The sequence below is a fragment of the Pygoscelis adeliae genome, unplaced genomic scaffold, assembly GCF_000699105.1.
Source record: "Pygoscelis adeliae isolate BGI_AS28 unplaced genomic scaffold, ASM69910v1 Scaffold14, whole genome shotgun sequence".
Taxonomy (NCBI): Eukaryota; Metazoa; Chordata; class Aves; order Sphenisciformes; family Spheniscidae; genus Pygoscelis; species Pygoscelis adeliae.
Genome location: NW_008825109.1, coordinates 4,038,511 through 4,044,922, shown reverse-complemented (window position 1 = coordinate 4,044,922; position 6,412 = coordinate 4,038,511).

Genomic DNA, 6,412 nt, shown 5'->3' with positions numbered 1-6,412 from the left:
AACTTAAGTATGTTGCTTCAAAATTGTCCTTGCCTTTAGAAAGTGGCTAGGGAACTCCTCACAGCTTTACCTGAATCCACGAGCACAGCATTAGAAGGAATTTCTTGCTTTTTATACTGCCAGGTCTAGCCCCAGTTGTCACAGGCAACCATGGCGTAACATCAGGCCTTCCCTTAAAAATTTCTAGGTGCCTTATCTCCACTGTTGGAAAGCTCCACCACCACTCCTCTACTATCCAGCCAAAACGCTTTAGTAGGCAGTGTTTACTCACATGCTCTTGTGCCAAGAATGGCCTTTCCCCGCTTGGGTGGTTACCCCAGTGTACCTTTAGAGATCAGTCATAATCTCCCAGCCTTCATTTTGCAAAGGTAAGTGATCCAAGCCCCAAAGACATGGGCAGTCCCTTGCCCTGTCTGCAACTGTACACCTCTGAACCACCCTCTGAGCAGCAGTATATCCAATTAGCACCCTTCTACTTGTTGCATCAAGAAGAACCATCAGGAGAAGCAACAAGAGCATTCTAAGAGCAACCACTAAGAACTCCAGCAGGTACCTCCTCTACCAGTGTCTGTTTTCCTCTCCCAGACTTCTCACTAAAAAGTCCCTTTTGCACCGTTCCAGTTTCCCACTAGTCCTGATCTTCTTAAATAACTTCCTGTGTGGCACCCCATCAAAAGCTTTACTCAAGTCAAGATAAAGGAGAGCTATAATTCTTCCCTTTAACCTTAAAAATTAAAAAAACAATAGTCCCCCACCTTCCCTGTGCCTCTTATCAAATAAAACTGTCAGGTGAATCTGCCAGTCTCTCATAGGTAAACTCACTTATCTCTTTGCTCTTCTCCAGTCAATGGGCACCACCTCCTACTTTGACAGAGGTTTCGCTTTGCTTGTTCACCACCGTTTTCATGCCCTGGTTCTTTCTGATTACCTGTCCCCGGCCCTGCTCTTCTGAGTGTTGCTCCCACTGGCTGTAGCCATTTTCCTCAGCCCACACTCTTGTCATCCCACATTCATCCCAGCATCATCATCCTCATTCAGAATTTGGCAGTTGGATAATATGATGCTCTCCACAGCTAGGATGTTTCTGTAGGATGTGCTTGCTGGATTACTCCTAATTCACATACACAGAAAGACACCTATTAAAATAAAGCAGTGTTGGGGGAGCTGTAACAAGGCATGCTCTTCACCTTGAATGGGCCTCCAGTGGAGGAAGTCCAACACTTGTGACAAGCACCAAAAAGCTTTGAACGTCCCCACAGAGCCACACTCCAACCAAAGACTACAGGCAACCTAAGCCAGAGTAACAGAGCTGGCACTGACAGCAACCTACCATGCTTTTACAAACAGATTTGGCTCTAGGCACCAATCACTACTATGAGACCTGCATTCAACTATTTAAAGCCCATTAGCATTTCTGTTCTGAGCATAGGAGTACTTTAAAAGTGAATGTCCCAGTTGTCCCCATTTACCACGCTTTGGTTCACACTGTGGAGAGCTCGTGGAGTGCACAAACCCGATACTACTGGGATGAACCTAAACCTGAGGGCACTGCAGGGGCATATGTAATGCACCCCAACACCTGATGGGTGCTCAGCCCACAGAAACAGCTACTCAAGGATAACCTCCCATGTAAGATGTGTCGTGCAGACATCAGATTCTCAGCAGCAACTGTTTTGCTCTGCAAATTTACAGGCTGCCTGGACAGAGCCTATGAGGATGAAGGGCATCTTCCGTCTCAGACTGCATCCTGTAACTTCAAGAAGCCCCAGCCTGATATCCACACTGCACCATTAAGCTCGGCTTCGGCAGCAGGGCTTTCAAAAGTTTCTTCATTAATTATGGAAAAGGAGAAAGGTTCCTTTATTTAGATGCAATGCTGGACTGAGGCTTAACTTTCCAATGAATAGCACCTTGTATACCAATAACGGAACAGCAGTACACATTGCACACTTACATCAATAGTATGCTGAGAATAATGTGTAGGCAAAATATTGCTACATGCAATTTACAGTATGGTCGAGTGAGATTGGTACTTCATCAGCTCCAGCTAAAACCCAGTGTAAAAGATGGGAAGATACGTGCTAAGAAACTTAATTAACTGAGTCAGCTATTAAAACCAATGCTTCAATTTTGTTGCTTTCTAGGATCAACTACAAAATCAAAAATCCTCTTCATTTTTCCAAGACACCAGTCATAAACCCTGGCTTAAATCCCTCTCTCTTGGCCTTACACTAACTCCCCTACTATGAGAAAGTAATTACAACTGCAGGAACAAGGCTGAGGATTTAGAAGTCCCACCGTGTCAGAAATTGTCTCCTCTACCAACAGCTCTCAAACATGCTCCCAAGAGACACGGATTCAGACTAATGAAGAAAGGTAGGTTTCAGGCCAATCTTACAAAAATCTCATTTGGTGAACCATGGGAATTCCCAACACACACAGAGAGGGAAAAATATTTTCTCCCTTCAGAAGGAAGACAGACCTGTTTACCTAAGTGTATTCATATGTCAATTCGCTCATGCAGTCTCCTTCCCACTTGAACCTTACCCAAATCCATGTCAGCCAGGATTGCTTTTGGCTGGACACCTGCCCACCTCCCCAAAAGCAAGGACAGGGCAGTCCTGAACTTTGAGCTGGGGAAAGATGACAAAAAGAGCACTGCACTGGAGCATCTGCTATGAATTTCATTGCTTTCTGGGACAACACAAGTCCTAGGCTTTGCTTAACTCCCACAAGAGTGATGCAGAGATCCTATTGATGCCTACATCCTACGAAGACCACAGCAATGGGGCTAACTCATCCACCCTGCCCAACAGTGGTGGTGGTGCTAGTTGACACTCAGTCTGGAGCTCCAGGAAATGGGGAGGATCCCAGTGCTGTGGAAAGATGGCCCAGCTCAGCAAGAAGCTGAGCAATGAGCCAGGGAGGTCTGCAGAGATGCAGTGCAGCTGGGCAGGGCTCACCTGCCCTTTGCACAGAGCCCCTGGGTAGGCCCAGACGGACCCCTGAGTCTGAGCTGGACCAACATAGGGGAATACTGGAGAAGCTCAGAGGAGATCTTCCTGAGACATTTCACCCTGGGTGAGGCTACAGGTCCAGGCCTCCCCAGACCCCAGTGACTTACGCACTGTTTTGTGTTCCTCAGGTTTTGCACCTCCGAGTTGACATCAACCTTGCTGAGCATACTGGGTTTCATCCTGCAAGGCGCTGAACATTTCTTACACAGAAAATCAAGGCGAGGGAGGAGACTATCTTGCAGGGTTGGACCACATAATGTGCAGCAGGAAAAGGTCTGTGATGTGTACTCACTCATCAACACATGGGTTTCTACAATGCCCACACGACAGGAACAGGGCTAACCCTAAGAGCTAGGTGGCACTAACAATACGCTTGCTTGCAGTGTGTCAGTAACCTACTGTCCCCATACACCGCACAAAGCTCCAAGGAGGACGTGCTCTGTGGTGAACAAAAGCAAAAGGCAGAGGTCAGGCTGTGCAGCCTGATATTATCTTTGTCTAAGAAGTGCCTCCAGGTGGAGGTGGACCAAAGTTCCCCGCAGGTGAGAGCTGCTCTCCCTGCTCCTTCGACCACCACTGACACCCAAGGGGTTGCAGATGCTAAGTCTCTTCCAGGATTTGGCTCAAGGCCTCTGCTTCAAAAACGTACTGCCTAACAATAACGGTAGACCTTTTATTTCCTATCTTGCCATTTAACTTAAATTTAACTAAACCTGGTGTCTTGCAAAACGAACACGACTCAGTGTTCCCAAATCAATGGGAGTTTTATCTCTGCATTGAAAATGAAGGCAGATCTGATACCTGACGCCCTCCCTTGCTACACAGATCACGACAAATCACGTCATGGGCAAGAACGGGGCTGGGGAGGGACAACATCCCCAGGAGAGAAACAGCCCCTCGCTGCAGGGATGGAGGATCAGGGTACCAGCGTGGTAAGGTTTTTGGCAGTGGGGGAACGTAGGATCTATTAATTAAAAAATAAATCTAGTGAATTATTTCAAGCTTACATATAACTCAAGAGTATCCCACAATAAACACATTTCAAAACTATTTCAGGTTGAAGCTCCCTCAGGCATACCTACAGATGTTCACAGCTGTACTATGGCTATCAAGAATAAAGCAGAACTGCTTTTTGTGGATAATTTGTTTAGAAGAAGGGCTATTTAATTATGACAGACCTAGAAATTAAGGCCAACATCCTGCAATTGGCTTAATGCCAGCAGACAGTGCTTTTCTGGCTGATCTCAAGATCAAAATATCAACTTCGTCCTGCCCCAAAAGCATCAGAACATCTGAGTGTCTCTCTTGTGAATAAAATGCCTCCTACAGCCTGCAGATAACAGACGGGGAGCTGGGTACAGGGCACAGTACCCGCGCTGCAGCCGTGTTCTGCATCCCTTGCACACAGCGCTGTCCCTCATCTCACAGACAACTGATCACCATCCTAAGCATCTCTTACATGTTCTTGTTGCTTTTGAAACAGCAGGTACCAAATCAACCTTTCACTTTCAGTTATATTCACTGTAGTTTGGCAAAGAGACCTTCAATAAAGACAAGTGGGATTTTTTTCAGGAGAACCATCTTTTGGTTTAGCAGGATGCAGTACAGGGGCCATTACACCTCTGCCCAAAACCTTTCCTCTGATATCATTTGTTACCTTCGCAATTGTATCAAAGGGTGATTTTGGCAGAGATTATGATTTTTCCCTCCTTAGAAGTTGGATTCGTCTGTGATCTTGCTTTCTGAAACAGCCGTTCTTGCCTTTGAAGTGAGGAAATGTATTCTGGGCTGGTTCCTCTCACTCCCACTCCCAACCATACTTGAAACGATGAGCCTTTTTTTGAATGTACGGTCAGTACTCCTGTCATAATCACATAAAACAATATAAATTATTCCAGAAATGTTACCAGATGGTACATAACCACCTTCAAGTTGAAGACACTCAGTCTGAATGAAAGTAGATTAGGTTTGTTCTGCACACCCCTAACTCATACTCCTGCTTTAGCTCCGGTTTCTCCGATGAGAAACACTGAGCTGCAAGCCCCGGCCGCTCAGGCCCTGGGTAGGAAATGGCTTCACCCCAAAGCACTGGGCACCTTCATGTTTCAGCGGTAGCCGAGGGCTTTGAGAGCAGCGGGAAGCAATGACGCACCTAAATAACCTAGCAGGGCGGACCCTGGGGCAGGGGCCACATCCTTGGGTGAAATCCTGTCCCACTGAAGTCGATGGCAAAGCTCCCACCGACTTCAATAGGGGCCAAATTCCACCCACTGCTACTGGTCCTTGTCTTTTATTTACTGTGCATTTTATGTTTGTTACTTTTGTTCCCTGTCCAAATTCTTGTGCCTTGACTGTATTGTATTTTCAAATAAGATATTCTTCCTCCTCTTATCTAATGGTTAACATACCTATTATATCAGGTTGATAGATTTCCTTCCCCATTAACAACATTTTAAAAAGGGACATTCTTCAAAACAATCCCATAAGAAAATAAGCAATCTTGCATCTGGTTAACAGCAAAAAGTAAACCATAACAAAAATCTGTCCCACTAAACATAAAACAACATGTGTAAAAATAAGCTGACAGGGCACCATTTTACATAAGCAGTACTATCACTTCCTAAACAATTACAATTTGTTTCAGCTTCTGAAAAACCACTCCTTATCTATTTCAAGACCTTGCTGCTCCTGAGAATTTTCTTCTCCAATTTGCAGAAGAGCATAAAATTAAAGGCGCAGAAGTAGGCCGTCCCCATGTGCCAAAGGACGAGCCGGTGGGAAGACCAGCCTGGCTGAACAGAGAGCTTTGGCTGGAACTCAGGAAAAAAAGGAGAGTTTATGACCTTTGGAAGAAGGGGCAGGCCACTCAGGAGGACTACAAGGATGTCGTGAGGTTATGCACAGAGAAAACTAGAAGGGCCAAAGCCCAACTAGAACTTAACCTGGCTACTGCCGTAAAAGACAATAAAAAATGTTTCTAGAAATACATTAGCAACAAAAGGAGGGCTAAGGAGAATCTCCATCCTTTACTGGATGTGGGGGGAAACAGAGTGACAAAGGATGAGGGAAAGGCTGCGGTACTCAATGCCTTCTTTGCCTCGGTCTTTAACAGTAAGACCAGTTGTTCTCTGGGTACCCAGCTCCCTCACCTGGAAGACAGGGACGGGGAGCAGAATGAAACCCCCATCATCCAAGGGGAAATGGTTAGTGACCTGCTACACCAGTTAGACACACACACGTCTAGGGGGCTGGATGGGATCCACCCAAGGGTACTGAGGGAGGTGGTGGAAGTGCTCCCCAAGCCACTTTCAATCATTTATCAGCAGTCCTGGCTAACTGGGAGGTCCCAGATGACTGGAGGTTAGCAAATGTGACGCCCATCTACAAGAAGGGCC